Source organism: Lithobates pipiens, unplaced genomic scaffold (assembly GCF_037356315.1).
Source record: "Lithobates pipiens isolate NorthernLeopardFrog02 unplaced genomic scaffold, aLitPip1_a1.2 Scaffold_8, whole genome shotgun sequence".
Classification (NCBI taxonomy): Eukaryota; Metazoa; Chordata; class Amphibia; order Anura; family Ranidae; genus Lithobates; species Lithobates pipiens.
The window spans coordinates 260,440,739-260,462,553 of record NW_027507903.1 but is presented as its reverse complement, the minus strand read 5'-3'; the positions used below and the strand labels follow the sequence as shown (position 1 = coordinate 260,462,553).

At 38.1% G+C, this 21,815-nt stretch overlaps 1 protein-coding gene across 1 annotated transcript in view; it reads right to left on the bottom strand.

Annotated features, from left to right (window-relative positions):
* Positions 1–7,231: 7,231 nt before the first annotated feature.
* The window catches only part of KITLG (KIT ligand), a 104,898-nt gene continuing 90,314 nt past the window's right edge, over positions 7,232–21,815 (bottom strand). The window contains exon 10 of the mRNA XM_077471267.1: positions 7,232–15,964. The gene's annotated coding sequence lies outside the window, so the exon portion shown is untranslated. The remainder of the gene's footprint in view (positions 15,965–21,815) is intronic.

Genomic DNA, 21,815 nt, shown 5'->3' with positions numbered 1-21,815 from the left:
TTGGGGTCGTTATCATGTTGGAATACTGCCCTGCGGCCCAGTCTCCGAGGGGAGGGGATCATGTTCAGCTTCAGTATGTCACAGTACATGTTGGCATTCATGGTTCCCTCAATGAACTGTTGCACCCCAGTGCCAGCAGCACGCATGCAGCCCCAGACCCTGAAACTCCCACCACCATGCTTGACTGTAGGCAAGACACACTTGTCTTTGTACTCCTCTCCTGGTTGCCACCACACACGCTTGACACCACCTGAACCAAATAAGTTTATCTTGGTCTCATCATACCACAGGACATGGTTCCAGTAATCCATGCCCTTAATCTGCTTGTATTCAGCAAACTGGGGGAATTCTGGTGCATCATATATTTAGAAGAAGCTTACTTCTGGGACAACAGCCATGCAGACTAATTTGATGCAGTGTGCAGCATTTAGTCTGAGCAATGACAGGCTTAACCCCACCCCTTCAACCTCTGCAGCAATGATGGCAGAACTCATACATTCCCAAAGACAACCTCTGGATATGATTCTGAGCATGTGCACTTAACTTCTTTGGTCCACCATGGTGAGGCCTGTTCTGAGTGGAACCTGTCCCGCTTAACTGCTGTATGATCTTGGCCACCGTGCTGAAGCTCAGTTTTTGGGTCTTGGCAATCTTCTTATAGCCTAGGCCATCTTTATGTAGAGCAACAATTTTTTTTTCAGATCCCTTAGAGAGTTCTTTGGCAGGAGGTGCCATGTTGAACCAATGAACAGTATGAGAAAATGAAAGCGATGACACCAAATTTATCACACCTGCTCCACATTCACACCTAAGACACTAACGAGTCACATGACAACAGGGAGGGAAAATGGCTAATTGGACCCAATTTGGGCATTTTCACTTAGGAGTATACTCACTTTTGTTGCCAGCGGCCTAGACATTAATGGCTGTGTGTTGAGTTATTTTTAGGGGGCAGCTAATTTAAACTAGATAAGGGAGTACTATGAATAGATCTGGCGCTATACCTATATATCAAAAACTAAAATTACAAGTGTTACATCAATCCGGTGTATGAGTGCCAATGTGCAATATATTAGTGTTGAAATAAAATATAAACTATAAGCAAAAAATATGTGTATATAAAATGTTTGTCACATAGTAAATAATTGCCAGCGTGCTGGCTAAAAAGTAAGATTTAACTCAAGTGCAATAAAAACCTAAATAAGTGATCACCTTATAAACTCTAGATCATATAAATACCTTAAAACATGTGAACTACTTAATATATTGGTGATGAATTAGGTAAAAAATTATACATGTAAAATATAAACCACAAAATTAACACAGTTGTTGGGTTTAAAGTGCACAAATGTGACAAATGAAGTCTATGCGTGCAATGCTAAAATGTACAATAAATCTGTGATGAATATCAATACTTCACGTGAAACATGCCAAATGTTGGGAGTGAAAAAATAAGAATAAAAATAAAGGTAAATATAAATATAAAAATGAAAAATAAAATAAAAATAAAAATAAAAATAAAATAAAATTAAAGATGAATTAAAAATTCCCAGAAAAATAAAATTGAGAATATTCGATATTTGTCCCAAAAATATAAAAATATAAAAATGTATACAAAGAGAAGATGAACGGTAAAAAAGTAAAAAAGATAAAAAAGCAAGCAGTCTCTGGTGCAGTGCAATTAGTGGGGGATTTCCCGTGGGTAAAGGAGGGGATGTGATGGATCCAAACAACTATTCTTCATGCATTGTGGACACTTCTAGGTTGTACTCTCACCAGAAAAATAACCCCGTCCGGGGTGGATCAGCCTTCACAGTATGAGCTACTGTGTCGCTCTCTGGCTTGCTTCAAATAGGCTGCTGAGGATCCCTCGTTATTTCCAGGTGGAGTATGTCCCAGTGTATATATATTGAAAGAGAGGACCATACATAGTGTGATGCTGTATAAATCAATTTATTAAGAAGATACTTAAAACTACTCACACTTTTGGTAGAAATAATGGCTTAAATAGATGCAGTATAAAGGTGCAATGTGAAAGGTATGGAAGCTGCTGGGAGCGTTCCGTTCGTCTTCCACGCCGTCTGTATTGGAAGTGTGTATTCGATAGGCCACGCCCTACGCGTTTCGTCACTAGGACGTCATCCGGATGACGTCCTAGTGACGAAACGCGTAGGGCGTGGCCTATCGAATACACACTTCCAATACAGACGGCGTGGAAGACGAACGGAACGCTCCCAGCAGCTTCCATACCTTTCACATTGCACCTTTATACTGCATCTATTTAAGCCATTATTTCTACCAAAAGTGTGAGTAGTTTTAAGTATCTTCTTAATAAATTGATTTATACAGCATCACACTATGTATGGTCCTCTCTTTCAATATATATACACTGGGACATACTCCACCTGGAAATAACGAGGGATCCTCAGCAGCCTATTTGAAGCAAGCCAGAGAGCGACACAGTAGCTCATACTGTGAAGGCTGATCCACCCCGGACGGGGTTATTTTTCTGGTGAGAGTACAACCTAGAAGTGTCCACAATGCATGAAGAATAGTTGTTTGGATCCATCACATCCCCTCCTTTACCCACGGGAAATCCCCCACTAATTGCACTGCACCAGAGACTGCTTGCTTTTTTATCTTTTTTACTTTTTTACCGTTCATCTTCTCTTTGTATACATTTTTATATTTTTATATTTTTGGGACAAATATCGAATATTCTCAATTTTATTTTTCTGGGAATTTTTAATTCATCTTTAATTTTATTTTATTTTTATTTTTATTTTTATTTTATTTTTCATTTTTATATTTATATTTACCTTTATTTTTATTCTTATTTTTTCACTCCCAACATTTGGCATGTTTCACGTGAAGTATTGATATTCATCACAGATTTATTGTACATTTTAGCATTGCACGCATAGACTTCATTTGTCACATTTGTGCACTTTAAACCCAACAACTGTGTTAATTTTGTGGTTTATATTTTACATGTATAATTTTTTACCTAATTCATCACCAATATATTAAGTAGTTCACATGTTTTAAGGTATTTATATGATCTAGAGTTTATAAGGTGATCACTTATTTAGGTTTTTATTGCACTTGAGTTAAATCTTACTTTTTAGCCAGCACGCTGGCAATTATTTACTATGTGACAAACATTTTATATACACATATTTTTTGCTTATAGTTTATATTTTATTTCAACACTAATATATTGCACATTGGCACTCATACACCGGATTGATGTAACACTTGTAATTTTAGTTTTTGATATATAGGTATAGCGCCAGATCTATTCATAGTACTCCCTTATCTAACATTCTCCACCCCACCAGGTGGATATTAATAGAGGCAGCTCTTACCTATTTTTTCTTCCTCCATAATTTATATATTTTATATTTTGTATTTTCTACATAAGTTCCTTAGCGCAACCTATTACCTTTATTCTTTCAGCTAATTTAAACTGTTATACAAGCTGTACACGCGCTACTTTACATGGTAGCAAAGTGTAATTTCTTCAGTTGTCACATGAAAAGATATAATATAATATTTACAAACATTTGAGGGGTGTAGTCACTTTTGTGAGATACTGTATATAAATCAAACAGTGTCATGGAACTAAACACTTAAGTAGTGTTCCAGCCGCAAAAGTTTTTTTTTTTAAGTCAGCAGCTACAAACACTGTAGCTGCTGACTTTTGATAAGGACACTTACCAGTCCAGGAAGCCCCCGATGAGGCCGATCCGTCTGTCTGATTGGGTGCAGGCGCAGCCATTCTAACTAATGGAAACTGGCAGTTGGGCCTTGTGGCTTCACTGCCCATTTTCTACTGCACATGCACGAGCTTTGCGAATGGCCAGCTTGTCTTCTGGGGGACACACAGGTCCTAGCAGACAGTGAAGGGGGGCAATCTGCACAAAACAATGTGACGTCCTGCTCCACGGCCCGGATGGATCCGAAGTACTCTATGTACTTCTTAAAAGGTATGTATGTATATATCCAAAAATGAGGGGTGGTCTTTTGTTTAAGACCACCTCTCAAAAGTGGGTGGAACTCCGCTTAAAATGTGCAAATGTGTAAAAATATAATGTTTACAAGAAAAATCTCTACTATGTGTAAATATTAAACACAAAAAAAAATACTAAACACAAATAGTGTGTAGTGCTGCTGCCCCTTTAAAAATCAAATCAAAACAAATCAAATCAGACATTAGGTAGGGCTGCAAATCCTCATACCTACAATCTAAATAAAATATGAATGCGTATATAATTGAATCAAAATATACCAAATGAATAACCTTTTATAAGAAAGTAAGAAGTAGAAGCAAATGAAAGTCCCAAAACCTTTTCCACAACAGTGTGTATTATGAACCAATAGTGTCCACATATATTCAAATAATTTCCTTCTTCATACAATGCTTGTGATCACCACTCGCTCAGTGTGAATTCAATGACTCACTAAAACTCAACGTCTCACATCTATGATGATCAGCCTGCAAAGCTGAAATGGTTAATCACATCTCCACACAAATCTCATGGTTCTTTTGCTCCAGAAAAACAGATCTTGCTAAAGCAGGGTTCCAGGGACAAAAAAGACAACCCATCTCTGAAAATTTACTCCAACAATTGACCCCCACAACCCTCCCCCTTTTGTTTTTGGATAATTGTTTTCTTTTTTGTACTTTTTTTGCATTTTTTGTTCAGGACATCCATCTTATATCGCTGCGTGTGAGGTATGTCACTTCCATGGTTGCATCTGGCCCTCCTACTCCCCCCCCCACTGCCTTCTGGGACCTGTGCGTGTTCCAGAAGATGATAGGACCATTCAGAAAGCACCACACGATTCGTGCGGGCACAGTAGGAAACCGGCTGTGAAGCCTGAAGGCTTTACTGCCTGTTTCCCCTAATTGCAACGCCGGTGATTGATGGATCGGCTTGGGGTGCCGGCATCGTGGGCTCCCTGGACAGGTAAGTATCCTTATATTTAAAAAAAAAAACGTTTCTTTTTTTTCCCCCCAAGCTGGAACTCCGCTTTAAACATTCACCTTCCGACCGTCACCCATGAAAAAGAAAGGCTCACAATAGTGCAGTACCTTTACACCTTCATAATTTAATAAACCACACAATACAATTAAAAAGCATTGCCTTCAACCATTAAAACAAGCCAGCAGTGTTCCAGCTTTTCCTGCAGGAGCCAGATCTCTGGCGTCTCACCACCTTGCAGTACAGCTCGGTGCCTCTCATTTCTCCTCTGGATCAGCTTGCCTGCCACACTTGCGGTCCTACGTGCAGTTATACTCTGACATGTTTAAATCATGCAAATTTCCTCATAGAGCCAAACTGCACCCATCTACTCACTGTTTTTAAAAAGCTTGCACCAATTAACCTCCAGTGTGCCAGATACAAAGCAATGGTGTAAAGCTACATTCTACAAGATTTGATAACCTGTAACAGAATTTATAACCTGTAATTTTACGCGTGTGGTTTATATCATCAAATGCACAAGTGGGCTATTTTATGTTGTTCGCACAAAAAAGGGTTAATATTCAAAATATTATTAATGGATAGTGACAGCAGCCGTCATACCTACATTTTAGGGAAGTCCATGGAAAAGACCCATTGGGGTTACAATTCTGGGGGATTGATAGGGTTTTTCCCTCATGGACTGGATCCAACTTTGTTAGGGACCTCTCCAGGAGGGAAACTGAAAGCAGAAATCGTTTTGAACTTTTTCATCAGTGATGTAAAGACCACCCTTGTAGGGCAGTGGTAACTGATTGTGATTTGGAGCAAAAGGATTGGGATTCAAAACCCAGGAGGTACAGGCGAATATAACTTTAAGTTGGGGGGTAGTTTATTTATTTGTTTTTGTGCAATGTATGTAATAAGGAAATCTATTCAATATGCACAGTGGATCTCAATTTTAGACTTTTACATGTGAGATTTATTATTATATACAATTTGTTTATTACATTTTATTATATTTCTTTAATATACTTTTGATTTAGTGCTTTGAATAAGTATTCATACCCCTTGAAATGTTCCACATTTTGTCATGTTACAACCAAACACGTAAATGTATTTTATTGGGATTTTATATGATAGACCAACACAAAGTGGCACATAATTGTGAAGTGGAAGGAAAATGATAAATGGTTCTCCAATTTTTTTACAAATAAATATGTGGCACTATAAGAAGCATGTAGTATAATCGATGACACTCAACAATCAATTGCAACTGCATTCTAAACCTTGTGTAGCTCTGGCAGAAAGCTTAACCAGTGGTTCTCAACCTGGGTCGGGACCCCCTCAAGGGTTAAATGATGATTTGTCAAGGGTCACGAATCCTGAGCTGTTCCTGAAGCCCACACTGCTCTCCCAGCCTTTTCGGGGCCACCCAGCAAGGCTGTCCTTGGAGCCTCTTCGCAACCGCCCATTCAGTTCACGGCATGGCTGGGGGGCAGAGATTAGAAGTCAGCTGACTGGTGAGAAATGTGAAGTGGGAGGGGCTGGAGGAGACTCTATCTCCTGATTTTGCCATAGGTGTGACTGCTACGAGACACCACAAAATCGGAGACACAGTGAAGCTGGAAACACAGTAACAGTAACACTACCTGTAATTATAGTTGCCATTAAAAGTCCCCACAACAGTTCTCAGATCAGCAGATGACGTTGATCAAGAGCACCTAAGTTGGCTGATCAGAGCTCCCCCCAGCACTGACACTGATCCCACCCCCCCACCAGCACTGCCACTCCTCCCACCCCCCACCAGCACTGCCACTCATCCCATTTACTCCCACCCCCCACCAAGGAGTAAGAGAAGGAGTAAAAATAGAGAATACATGGAAGGGAGAGGAAAAGAAGAGGGAGAGAAAGAACAAGAAAGACAGCAAGAGAGAGGGATGGGGGGAACAAGAAATTAAAATAGAGAGAGATAAAAGGAAAACAAAGAGAAAAAGTGGTACATCCTAAAATGTACAATAAGGGGTTTTAATACTGTACAAGTGGAAGGGACTCAGGGAGTGCTAAATGTCCGTGGGTTAGGGGCACACATTACGTGTCTTGCCTTGGGTGCTGACAACCCACGCTATGAAAATAATTTTACTGTTAGGGGTCCCCACAACTTGGGAAATTTTATCAAGTGGTCACGGCACTAGAAGGGTTAAGAACCACTGGCTTAAACCTTTGTAACTCTAGTCTTCCGAAAACAAGAACACAGAGGTATATTGGCAGTGCATAGAATTCTTTATTTATAACAATAAAGTATATGTATACAAAGCAATACCAAATTCAAACCAGTAAAAAATAAATCAGGAAATACATACATTTTTAAAACAAATATATACATATCACAATATATAAAAGTTTGTCATTATTTTTCTTTTGGCCTGCAGTCAGAATATAATTATCCAAACTGTAACATCAAATGGTTATACTGCTGATAACTGTTTTGGTGCTGTAAACAATCTCAATTTTTTCAAGTGCCACAAAACATTCAATTATGTCACCACTAGAAAAAATGGCAAAGTTTTGGATATAAATATATTATATTATCATACCAGCAGCAAAAAGAAAAATGGCAAGGTCAAGATTATATACTACTATCATACCCAAGTAGACAATTGGCAATGCTTTGGATCGTTTAAAATACATTTTGTTTGCATCTTCAAACATTTAGGAAAGCCTTAAGAAAAAACTGTAATAAATGTAAAAGTTAAAAAAGTTAAATGATGTGCAAAGTTTATTGGTGTGTTCATCTTTCCTTTGAATGCAGATGTTCACAACACAAAAAGTTTTGGTGATCATCTTACAGATTTTTTTTTTCTTTTAGTTGGGCTGCCATAGTGAAGTGTTTTTACCATTATAGGTTTTGATTCTTATACTTGACATCAGGATTTGATTTGCTGTAAAGATCATAGGATGGATTTACTAAAATGCTAATTTTATGGAGACTCAACTAGACGGTGTTTACGTCAAGCACTCAATCAGAAATCACCCAAACCCAATCAGAAAGCACCCAATAGACATTCCCTGCAAATGATTTGATGTTTGAAATATGTAGATTTTTAACTTGTTTAGTAAGTCATCTCCAAATTGGGATAAGTGTAAAAAATATATATATATATATTCAATTGAATCAAATACAGGTTCACTGATTTCAAATAAAATACAGACAAGTTGTATAAAGTAAGCAACAGGTAGTACAATAGTACCCTGGGTTTCATGACTGCTGAGCAATGCAATGGAAGTGTAGTCACAGCACTTGTTGCTCTTTCGTCACAACATACATCAGCACTTACATTTTTGCAGAATAGTGTGTAAAGTTTTTCAAATTGAAAGTGTCCATCATATCTGATGAGCAGAGCAGTGCAGGGAAACCGTTTTAGGCTAATACAAAATGCAATGACGCTCTAATGTATTCCCTGGGTAATTTCTCATAGATCACATGAGCCACAGCAAAAGATGCATGGGGGAGCCTCACTGCATATACCCAAAGCTAAGTGCTCTGAAGGATGGGACCAGCACCTCTATTCTTGGTGTGCTCTGCCAAAAAAAAGGTATCTTTAGCAGTAAAAAAGGGGGCAGTATATTGGCAGTAAACAAAGGTGCAGTCAGTGGTGCTCTGGATACCTTCCAGCTATGCTACTTTTATCATGCTTCTATAAACATCCGTGACTACTATAAGCCTTTTAGTAAATCATCCTTTAATCAAGTCATGCTCACTACTCCTGTATACCAGTTAACATGAAAAAGACAATCAAAGATTGTTTCAGTAACCCATGCCCTGTCTGCAGTTTCAACATTTGGTTATTTCACATTCGTTTTGGTTATTATTTCAGTCTTGGATATAAATTTAAGTAATTTCTTTGTTAGCTGTATTCGTTCTAGTAAATGAAAACCCCCTGACAAGTAGTGACTCTGCCAAATGCACAAATGTTTAATCAAAATGTAATAAACATCTCTTTAATTTCTATTTTTTTTCTTTGCTTCTCTTGACAATAATTACAACTTTGGCTTGGCGTGTATAAGACAGAACAGTTAATCCCAATCAACATTATTTGCATTGGTATTCATAAAAAACAAAAAACAGAAATAGTACTATCAATAAAATCCTAAGTATTTTATCCTTATTTCTGTATTTGAAGTAATCAAGTTCAAGGTGCTATTGCAAAAATAATGCATAATGTGATGTCTGTTTTTGGCCAAACATATAGGTTCACCTACAACTCAATATTTGTAAGTAATTAACATATTTCAGCATTTGTAAGCAATGCAACAATGCTCCAATTGTCTGAACAGTTACATACAACTGGACCCAAGAATAAAAATGTAATGTATTGTATTTGTTTTTTCCATTACTTTCACCTAGTGATCCTGCTAGCGACATACTTTCTGTCCTAGGTTGAAAATGTTAACTTACTGTATTGTATCTATAGTGGAGCAGTATTGTCACCCTACGCTGCTGTGCCTGCCTTGAACTACAGAACACCACTCTGTTTTCTTATCTCCATAACAATGGAGGAGGCATTCTGTACTTTACAAATGTGTACCTAGCAGGCTAGATAACAAATCTTTGGATTTCATTGCTTTGTCTCTTTATAAATGCTGCAAGTACAGAATACTTGGTAATCCTGCCATAAATTCCTTGCACGCCCAAGTTTCTGTGCACAGGCAGAGAGCACAGGAAGTTGGGAGTACATGGGATTCTGTACTTTCAGCATTTATAAAGAGACAAAACATGGAGGAAATGTATACAGGCATGTACATAATGAAAAGATGTACCGAAAATTCTTTCTTGGAATTAAGAAGTAAGAATTAGATACGATGCACAGAGATTCCCTAACCAGCTGGGAAATTAGAAAGTGATAGCAAGCACTTCTGACTACAGAAGTTCATTATTGCTTTCAAGGGACAACTCTAGGTTGTCAATTTTGGTACAGCTCTCATTTTGGACCATAAGCAACATTAGCTGTTCCTGGACAGTCTTAAAGACATTCTTTTTTTTACTTGTAAAGGACAAACATGTTGTTTGCAGAGGTTTGTCCTCCCTGTAACTTCTATAAATATCACATTAATTACTTTAGTAGTGACAAAAGATCTATGACATATCAAACCCTTTGTGATCATTACGTTTTCTTGATACAGCAGATACTCTAGTACTGTGAAAGAAGAAAATAATAGCATCCTGAGCATGTAGGAGATCATACAAACACAGATTTAATTGCTCTTTTTGGTGATGAATATGAATATTCTACGAATATTCTGTCATTTGATTTTAATTTGGATATTGATCTGATAGGTTGGAAAATTCATTCCAGGACATTTTCATTTTATGAGGTCAGAGTAAGATTTTCTTTACTTTTTAAAGAGAAGTATGGTTTTAAAGTTATACTCACCTAGATGGCTGCAGCACCGTTCCCAGCTGCAGCTGTCCCCCACCGACTCTAAGAGAACTGAGTGATCAAAAAATGCTCATTGCTCTGATCCTTCTGCACTTACTGGAGCGTTGGGGAGTGGAGGGGGCAGAAGCATCTGGATCAGCCTCTCAGCCAGCTGCTCCTGCCCCCTCCACTCCCCGATGCTCCAGTGAGTGCAGAAGGATCAGAGCAGAGAGCCGGTGAATGACAGTCACCATCTCTCTGCTGGCTGAAGACTGAGCGATCAGTGGTTCTGTGATGTCTTTAGCCTGCTGTTGGCTGAAAACAGGTCACAGGAGTAAAGAACTCACTACACTCCTGTGATCTATATGGGAAGCACAGCCAAAATATCTTTGGCTATACTTTTCCTTTATTTGGCTTGGGTCTGAGATATCCAGATTTAACAGATGTGTCAATATGCATGTTTAGCCAAATCTTTGTCTAATGCCCAGGTAGAAAGGTCAGAGACCTTAAAGTTGTATTCCTATGAAATAAGTATGCTAATGCAAGTGTTGCCAATTACTGTTATGAGTTTTAGGCAGCCCAATTTAAGATGGGCATTTAATAGTATACCAGTGTTTATTCTAGTACTTGTTCAGTAATTAGTGCAAATAGCATGTTTCTTTATTAATTTGCTTGACTTCACATACAAATCATTAATTGATCTCTGACCAAAGTATGCACTCAAATTTCTTTTTAGAAAATCCTGAAAATAAGGTAATCCAATATATAAAGATGTTCTGTCTCATTATGTAGTAACCAACTGTTTGGGGACATGTATCAAGGTTGTAGCAGTTTTTGTGGATGTTATTCTGCCAAACCTCTATGAAGAGTTGGATATGTACATCTTATTTAACAATCTGTTGCATTTGTATGGTAGATATGTCACAGATGCTATAAAGTTCTCCAATCTGCCATAATGTGTTTTTCTTTGCAGAACCTCATTACAGCTATGATGCAAGCAGGGTGCTATGCACTCAGGCATGTGCAGATATCCTTGCACTTCAAGTGTCAAGCACCTTGCTGGAAGCAGCACACTGTGTTTTTTTTTTAATTATTATTATACAGGATTTATATAGCGCCAACAGTTTTCGCAGCGCTTAACAAAATGAAGGCAGACATTACAGTTACATTACAATTTGATACAAGAGGAATCAGAGGGCCCTGCTCATTAGAGCTTACAATCTAAAAAGGGAGGGTCAATTGATACAAAAGGTAATAGCTGTGGGGGATGAGCTGGTGGAGGAAGTAAAATAGTGTATTAGTTAGAATCAGGATAGGCTTCTTTGAAGAGAAGGCATCAACTAAAGATGGATAGATTAGGGGACAGTCGAACAGATTGGGGTAGGGAGTTCCAAAGGATGGGAGAAGCTCTTGAGAAATCCTAAAGGCTAGCATGGGAGGAGGTGACAATGATTCTAGAGAGCAGGAGGTCTTGGGAGGACCGTAGAGAGTGGCTTGGTTGGTATTTTGCAAATAGGTTAGTGATGTAGCTTGGGGCAGAGTTATGGATGCCTTTGTAAATTATTGTTAGTACTTTGAATTTTATTCGTTGGGTGAGTGGAAGCCAGTGGAGGGATTTGCACAAAGGGGTGGAGGACACTGAACAGTTGGTACGGTGGATGAGTCTTGCAGCAGCATTCATTATGGACTGAAGGGGTGATAGTCTATGTAAAGGTAATCCAATAAGGAGGGAGTTGCAGTAGTCGAGGCGAGAGATAACCAGGGAGTGAATTAGAAGCTTGGTGGTGTCATTAGTTAAAAAGGAGCATGTTCTTAGAAAAGTTGCAAAGGCTAAGGCTGGATTTGGACAGGGATTGGATGTGGGCCTGAAAGGACAGTTCAAAGTCTAAGGTTACCCCTAGCACCCTGGCAGGTGGGGATGGACTGCTAGATGTACTATTGTTCTTGACAGAGAAGTCAGGGGAAGGGGCACGTGGGGGAGGAAATATTATGATCTCTGTTTTAGATAGATTCAGTTTGAGGAAGTGGTTTGCCATCCAGGCTATGTCTGTTAGTAAATCTGTGATGCATGAGGAGACTGATAGAGTGAGCTGAGGGGCAGAGAGATAGATTTGGGTGTCTTCCCTTGATATGCCAGCTACACATTGCAACAGCATGTTGCTAGCAATCATTTTTTACAAAGGTGAAGCTCTGATGGAGATTGGATGAGGATAGGGTCCACATTGGAACCTTTGAACTTGTGGCTGCATGCTGCTCAAGCATGCAGCCAGGGAAGTGTTATGATAGGCTTTGATCTGCTGGCTGTGGAGATCTGGTTCAGGATAGGGGCTTTAATCTCTGGCTGCATGCAGTCAGAGATCAAAGCCAGGATTGCTACTTCAGTGGAATATCAGAAGCCATGAGATAGGGCAGTGAATGAGCTGGGGGAGGTTAGAGAGAAAGGAGAGGGGCTTGGGCTACAAAAAGCACTTCTCTCTACAACATTCATATAAAGGTGCGCCATTTTAAAAACTGGTCAAAACCATTTGTTGTTTCTATAAAAGATCTGATGCTATTTTCTGCTGCAATCTAACTTGCTTAGAGTAATGTTTGAAAGAAATCACACTGCGTCACTAACCTTAAACTGTTGCAGCAATTGCAAATGATCTGTTGCAGAGGTGCAAATAACACTTGTGTTTAAATAGCACACATGCTGCTACAGTTTAACTACATTGATAAATGTCCCCCTGTGTATTTTGGTAAAGAGTTTTATGACACTGAATATGTTATAGTAACCTGTTTTGTATAAAATCAATGTGGTTCTTCTGCACTTTTCATGTGCTATTTAATATAAAATGTTACCTTATGTTCCGTGGTATAGCTCATCCCCTAATGCATCTTTAAAAATCAATATATCCTATTTTTATGTATCAATGATATTTATTGAAGTGTATTTGCCTTGCTATATTGAACAAATAAACACTGTAAAAATTACTTGCACAAAAAACATTTGGCATTTCCTCTGCTATAGTAGTTTTAAGCACATAGATGTGTTCCTCTTACTGAAATTAGTGGTTATATTTAATGAGAAGGGGTTATTTGTAAAATTGTGTCAATTCCCCCCCCCCCCCTCCCCATTTTTTACTGATGTACATAAGTATAGGGAGATCGATTATGTCTACTGTCACTGATAATTGATGTCCATTGGAGACTCAAAGGGACAAAGTGGCTATTTAATAACTGGATACATGGCCACTGTGGGTCCTGTTTGAGGAGTTGTGCCTATTTCTAACAAACAGTTTAGATTAAACATCCTATATTCCTTATGTCTTTGTTGTTGAACAGCTACAGTAAGAGAAAAAAAATACAGCTCTAGTATACTATTTGAGACCAGTTGAATACTTTCTTAAACCAAGTAGCAACCATTCACAGAATAATCCCAAAGTACTGTATGCCTTAAAGCATGGGCTTTCTGCCAAATTGGATCTGAAGTTCTTTTGTTTTAGCTGGGCAAGCATATTGAACAATAAATATTTAATTTAGATGAAGATATTTTGCTCAAGTAATTAAATAATTGAAGTGTATGGAAAAACGTCTACACTCATTATAGACGAGGTGGTATCTCCTACTGTTAGTTTGACTTAAAGTGTAACTAAAGTCTTAATTAGAAAAAAACTGCGAGCATGCAGTCTCTTTATTGTAGAAGAGACATGCAATGTCTCTTCTGCAATAAAATAAACCTACCTGCGTGTTCCTGCACAGCTTAGTTTACATTCCCGCACAGTTCCTGTGGGCCAGGATGACTGTATTCCTGCACATGTGCAGTGATGTCATTCCGTGACAGCCAATCAAGTTGGTGAAGACCAACACCCATAAAAAGCCAAGGAGAAGAAGCCAGAACCATTGATTGACCTCACACCGTTGAAGCAGAGGTAAGTATTGGGACTTTTGTTCTGCTTTAATACTTAATATTATAAACTGAGAATAACCTTTCTTACTACTCCATATACCACAACTTCATTGACATGTGATATACATAGATAAAATATATAGACCTAGTTTTTTTTTTATATAAAAGCTAACCCTGCTTCAATTATAAAATTAAGAAAAAAATAATATTCAGTTATACGCAGTTTATACATTTTCAATGAATAATGTTAACACGTAAGTTATCAGAAATGAGCCAGCTTCATAGAAATGCAGAATCCACACTAGAGGCAAGCCTATGGCCTGTGTGACTAGTACCCAACCATCTAGAGATGAGAAACATGATTATATACATGGTAAAGACAATATATACATCAAGCCCACACATAAATTTCACATATCCAAAAAAAAACACTTTTCACGAATGCAGTGATCTCACATTTAGAAAATATATAATTCATGTTGCTGAAAATAAAATGAACATAAATTGGAGTATAAAGATTACCATGATTTCTTGCCAGTGTCAGCAAATACTGCGAGAAGAATGCCTTAACAGATTCCAACAAAGCACTCATGTTACTACTGGCATATGCTGTAAGATTAGTTATTTATGATATGACATCAGGTTTGTAATAAAGTATTTAAGATCATAATTTTTACTATAGTAAATGGTTGCAATAAATAATTTAAACTTGGATATAAATACAGACCACTTGATTGTGCCATTCAAGGCATAACTAAAACTGTATATTTTTTCTTACAATCTTCTTGTCACCCTGCGCCACCATTAATTTTCCATGATACTTTACTGAGGGGACATTATTGGTGGAGCATTCTTTGCATGGTTGACTTCAGGACTCTGTAGCTCACTAATGGAGTTAAACAGATCATGCCATATTCTAGTTATATTATTTATAGTTTTTATTAATTTATGCCTACCAGGCTCTTTAGCTATCATAATTACAAACTGAACGTAAGTGGTATGTACTATAATACTTTATGTACAGAAATGTGCATCCAATATAAAAAAATATATTTATTATGTGAACTTAAAAAAAAAATTATATATGCATATATCCTGACTCTTGCGCTGGTAGGAGAAGCACTGTTCTTATCTATTAAGGAAATGACCCTTTAAATCCCATAGATGACTTGCTATGAAGAGTCTTCACACTACTGTCGTTGGGTGCTGTTGTTCCATCATGGCTGATGTAGAGGAACAGTTTCCAAGGTGAAGAAGGATTAGTGGGAGTGTTTGATTCCAAAGATTTTCATTTAATTACAGTATATTTGGTGCTGAAATATGAGGAACCATTGGATTGTTCCAACATTTTTCTTACGTGATAGTCCAAAAGGTATTTTTCATTTTCAACTTGACAGGAGAGCCTTTTGATCTCAGAGTTCCCCTTGAGCCTTTACTACTTTTACCGTAGTTATGCTTCTGTAACTTATGATCATAGATGTCCTACAAGCTGAGCTCTTATTTTTAGGAAATGGTGTCCCCTTGCACAAAACAGTTCCATGAAGCACATACTCTTGTAGGCTGTGTTAAATCAGGGCAAAGATTAAATTCATGTGTATCACAAAGGAGTCCTAATAAGTTTGTTGCAGCTCAAGAGTAAAAGAGTCTTTTCAACTGCTCCAGATAAAATGTGAACATAGGTCTGCCACCTGCAAGAGTAAATTAAACAGAGATTAACAATCCAGAAGGAGAAAAAGCTAGGGGTTGCTCATGAACGTAATCAGTAAATATGCCTTAGTGAATTAAGTAATTAGGTTTAATCTACTGCAAGCTCATGTGATATTGTGAACTTACAGCATGTTATTTATTTTTATATAGGCTAACAATTCTAAATGTCTGACAGTAGCCCATTGTCTGGCCAAAACACACATTTCATGAAATGAGTCAGATTGTGAAGTATTGGCATACCGGCTGCACAACTGCCAGCCTGACAGAGGAATCCAATACAATGCAATTATCTCCCACATTTTGTTGTCTCCCAGGAAGGCTGGGTATATGCATTCTGCTTAGGTTTAGTTTTCTGTATTCAAATTTTCATTGTCTCAAAAATGTTTTCATGTGACAAAACTGAAGAAATAGCGCAGTGCTACAATGTAAAGTAGTGTGTGCACAGCTTGTATAACAGTGTAAATTTGCTGTCCTCTCAAAATAACGCAACACACAGCCATTGATGTCTAAACCACTGGCAACAAAATTGGCCCAATTAGCCATTTTCCATCCTTGATGTCATGTGACTCATTAGTGTTACAAGGTCTCAGGTGTGAATGGGGAACAGGTGTTAAATTTGGTGTTATAGCTCTCACTCTCTCATACTGGTCACTGGAAGTTCAACATGGCACCTCATGGCAAAGAACTCTCTGGGGATCTGAAACACACCTCTAAGGTGACTACTGCCTTGCTAAAGAAGCTGAGGGTAAAGGTGATGAACTGGCCAAGAATGTCTCCAGACCTAAACCCTATTAAGCATCTGTGGGGCATCCTCAAATGGAAGGTGGAGGAGCACAAGGTCTCTAAAACCCACCAGCTCTGTGATGTCATCATCGAGAAGTGGAAGAGGACCCCAGTGGCAAACTGTGAAGTTATGGTAAACTCCATGCCCAAGAAAGTTAAGGCAGTGCTGGAAAATAATAGCGGCGACACAAAATATTAACACTTTGGGCCCAATTTGGACATTTTCACTTATGGGTGTACTCACTTTTGTTGCCAGCAGTTTAGACATTAATGACTGTGTGTTAAGGTATTTTGAGGGGACAGCAAATTTACACTGTTATACAAGCTGTACACTTACTACTGTACATTGTACAAAGTGTAATTTCTTCAAAGTTGTCATATGAAAAGATATAATAAAATATTTACAAAAATGTGAGGGGTGTACTCACTTTTGTGACATACTGTATATTAAAATAAATTGCTTTATAGGTGAACAGGAATTGGCAGACTTTTTTTAACATCATTTGAATGCATTGTCCATTTGACTATGATAGAAATTTCAGATTCATTTTCTGACAGCCCAAAAACTCTTGGAGATAAAAGCTGAATTACTTTTACCTGTGTTCTATACAGATCAATCAAGATTTTTCAAAGAAATTTATTTTATGCCTACTGATAATATCAGGTACAGCTTTTATTAGCATAAAAGTTTTCCTTACATGGCACTGGGTTGCGTTAGGAATTTTGAAGTCAGATGCACCATTACATTTCCCAAAGATCCTTTTTAGATGAGATGGAAATAGCTTTCATTTTTTTTTAGGAATAATAATATTACTCTAATTGGAAAAATACAAACTTTGTAATATTTATTTAAATGTCCTGTTAAATTATACTGTGGATCAAACATTTGATTTTAATATACTGGATTATGCCACAGTGTGCTTCTTAAGTTGGGTTTGTGGATTCAATTAACACATTATACATAATCAAGAACAAAACACCAAACATATTAAATGCTGGCGGGCAAGTGAGAATAGATTCTTTTATGATCCTCATCACACATTAAAAGAAGTGGGCTGTCTGTAAGAGACTGCATGAGAAGTGATACAGCTTTAACTAATATCACATCAAAAGTGCTTATAATACATATGCTCATGCATGAAAGCTATGGGCTTTGGGGAGTACAATATGACCCCTTACATCACAGTATAAAGGAAATTTTTGTGGTTAAAAACAAAAAAAATCAAACAAAAAAAAGAAAACAGTATAAACTGTCAAGAAGTTGTTCCTTGCTAAGCAAATTGTATTTCACTTGCTGCAGTATATAGTGCAACAGATGGTTTTGCACTGTTCTTAAAGAGAACCTATAAGAACAAAAATATTAGAGCTGCCTTTAGTCTGGGGGTACCATGGTGACTTCACTACCTAGAAAATCCCTGGCCATTTAATGTGAATGGGGGGGATCAGTAAAGTTTTCTTATAGCGTAAAATCAAATAAATGGTGCTGCGCTCCCTTAAACCAATAAACTAAATAGATTATTTCATAAAGTGCTAGCCAATAAATACATAAACTATCTGTGAATAGATTCTGATTCCCGTGACAAATCGTGATCAGTGATTAAAGTGACTAGTGCAAACAAACATTCCAATAAAAAAAAATATATATATATATATATGTGCAAAAATAAAAAACATATATAAAATCGCATCAACCAAAGCAAAATCGCATAAAATCACACAGTGATAGTGATGAATGCAAATAAATAAATTATCTCACTAAGTGTAAATACAAACATATAAAATCGCATCAGCAAAAGGAAAATCGCATACAACCATACAGTGATAGTGATAAATGCGAGTAGGTAAAATATCTCACAGAGTGTGTATAAAAATAATAGAACCAAACTTAATGGTAGTGAATCACTCAGTGCAAAAAAATGAATAAGTCTCTCAGACTGCAGAATAAGTAAAAGGTGGCAGAAAATCCATAAGGTGCTTCTCGTAGTAGCAAGTGCAATACAACGCAAACTGTGCACACTCTGGTGTCTCTTCAGTGTCCCACACCTAACAGTTAGGGTGGCCCCTTACCTTACTGCTGTAAGGTGAACAGCATATAGAGACCAGGGTCTCAGATGGTAACAGCTGTGTACCCTTAATTCCAACTAGGAGGTCTTATCCCCACATCAGGGTGTCAAACTGGCAAGATCTCACAGAAAGGGAAACAGGAGGGCTCCAAATAGGGAAGTATGTATACACTTTTTATTGATCAAAACTCAAACAATGGAAAGGTACTCACAAACAATCAGTTTAAAAACGCCAGATATGCAGTTAGGTATTTCTTTTCGTTTCTCAGACGTGACTTCTGGTATCCACAAAGCGTTTGTGGATATCGGAAGTCACGTCTGAGAAACGAAAAGAAATACCTAACTGCATATCTGGCGTTTTTAAACTGATTGTTTGTGAGTACCTTTCCATTGTTTGAGTTTTGATCAATAAAAAGTGTATACATACTTCACTATTTGGAGCCCTCCTGTTTCCCTTTCTGTGAGATCTTGCCAGTTTGACACCCTGATGTGGGGATAAGACCTCCTAGTTGGAATTAAGGGTACACCGCTGTTACCATCTGAGACCCTGGTCTCTATATGCTGTTCACCTTACAGCAGTAAGGTAAGGGGCCACCCTAACTGTTAGGTGCGGGACACTGAAAAGACACCAGAGTGTGCACAGTTTGCGTTGTATTGCACTTGCTACTACGAGAAGCACCTTATGGATTTTCTGCCACCTTTTACTTATTCTGCAGTCTGAGAGACTTACCGTATATACTCGAGTATAAGCCGAGATTTTCAGCCTCTTTTTTGAGGCTGAAAGTGCCCCCCTCGGCTTATACTCGAGTCACCGCTGTCTGACTGCCCGAACAGCGTGTCGAGCAGACAGACAGCGGCCATTCTACCTTTCAAAAGCCGCGCCTCCGCCTCCGCCTCCGCCTGTGATAGGCGGAACACTCAATTTCCCAGCAGTCAGTGTTCCGCCTATCATGGACATCGGCTCATCCTCGGATGAGCCGATGTCCGTGATAGGCGGAACACTGACTGCTGGGAAATTGAGTGTTCCGCCTATCACAGGCGGAGGCGGAGGCGCGGCTTTTGAACAGGGGAATGGCCGCCAGGGCGCCGACGAAGAGCGGCGATCCTGGCATGGGACGACACGGAGGCTCAGGACGGGACGACACGGAGGCTCGGGACGGGACGACACGGAGGCTCGGGACGGGACGACACGGAGGCTCGGGACGGGACGACACGGAGGCTCAGGACGGGACCGGACGGAGGCTCGGGACACAGGTAGGCTGGACACACAAGGCTGCACGGACACACACACACACACACACACACACACACACACACACACACACACGGATGGATGGATGGACACACACACACACACACACAGGGATGGATGGATGGATGGACACACACACACACACAGGGATGGATGGATGGATGGACACACACACACACACACACACACAGGGATGGATGGATGGATGGACGCACACACACACAGGGATGGATGGATGGACACACACACAGGGATGGATGGATGGACACACACACAGGGATGGACGGACACACAGGGATGGACGGACACAGAGGGATGGACGGACACACACAGGGATGGACAGGCATATCTCACCCTCGGCTTATACACGAGTCAATAGGTTTCCCAGTTTTTTGGGGGTAAATTGGGGGCCTCGGCTTATACTCGGGTCGGCCTATACTCGAGTATATACGGTATTCATTTTTTTGCACTGAGTGATTCACTACCATTAAGTTTGGTTCTATTATTTTTATACACACTCTGTGAGATATGTTACCTACTCGCATTTCTCACTATCACTGTATGGTTGTATGCGATTTTCCTTTTGCTGATGCGATTCTATATGTTTGTATTTACACTTAGTGAGATAATTTATTTATTTGCATTCATCACTATCACTGTGTGATTTTATGCGATTTTGCTTTGGTTTATGCGATTTTATATATGTTTTTTATTTTTGCACATATATATATATATATATATATATATATATTTTTTTTTTTTTTTTTATTGGAATGTTTGTTTGCACTAGTCACTTTAATCACTGATCACGATTTGTCACGGGAATCAGAATCTATTCACAGATAGTTTATGTATTTATTGGCTAGCACTTTATGAAATAATCTATTTAGTTTATTGGTTTAAGGGAGCGCAGCACCATTTATTTGATTTTACGCTATATGTTTCAGTGGTAGGGTTTATACCTCTGTCGGTGTTCTGCTGCAACCCTAATCGAGGTTTAATAGATTTTATTTACGATAGTGCAGGGATACCTCTTTTATCATTTAAGTAAAGCTTTCTTGTTATAGTATATGGCAAGCTTAAGGATGTGAAGCATTCATAGCCCTCCAAGTAGTCATCCACAGTGGGATCACTTGTTCAGGATTAAGGTCACACTTGCAAGTAGCATTTTTTTTTTAGTTCATGACAAGAAAAGGGAACTCTTTTACTCAAAAAATATATTTTAGTAATGTTGATTTGCCCTGTTTTATTCATCTTAAGTATGAATTTTAACTAAAACAATTAGATACATCAACATTGCTTTGTCACTTTATTACTATATATATATATATATATATATATATATATATATATATATATATATATATATATATATATATATTTTTTTTTTTTTTTTTTTTTCAATAAATGTTTATAAAAATATATGCATATAAGCAAAAGACACACGAAAACAACCAAAGATTTATTTTACAACAAAGTTTTCCTGAAGAAATATTTTACTTTGGAAGTCTTTGGACTACAATAAATCAACCTGAATGAACATGTTTTGTTCTGATCTAAGTTACTTTTATTCTTGGTCTTAGAAATCAGGAACTGGAGAGATGTTTTTATCTCCATCCATAATTTGTAAATGGACCAGAAATGCAAGCTAACTTTAATAAATCTAAATTTGACTCAGGTCTCACAAAGCTTTATTTGATCACTTTTGACAAAAAAAGTAAGATGACTGGCAAA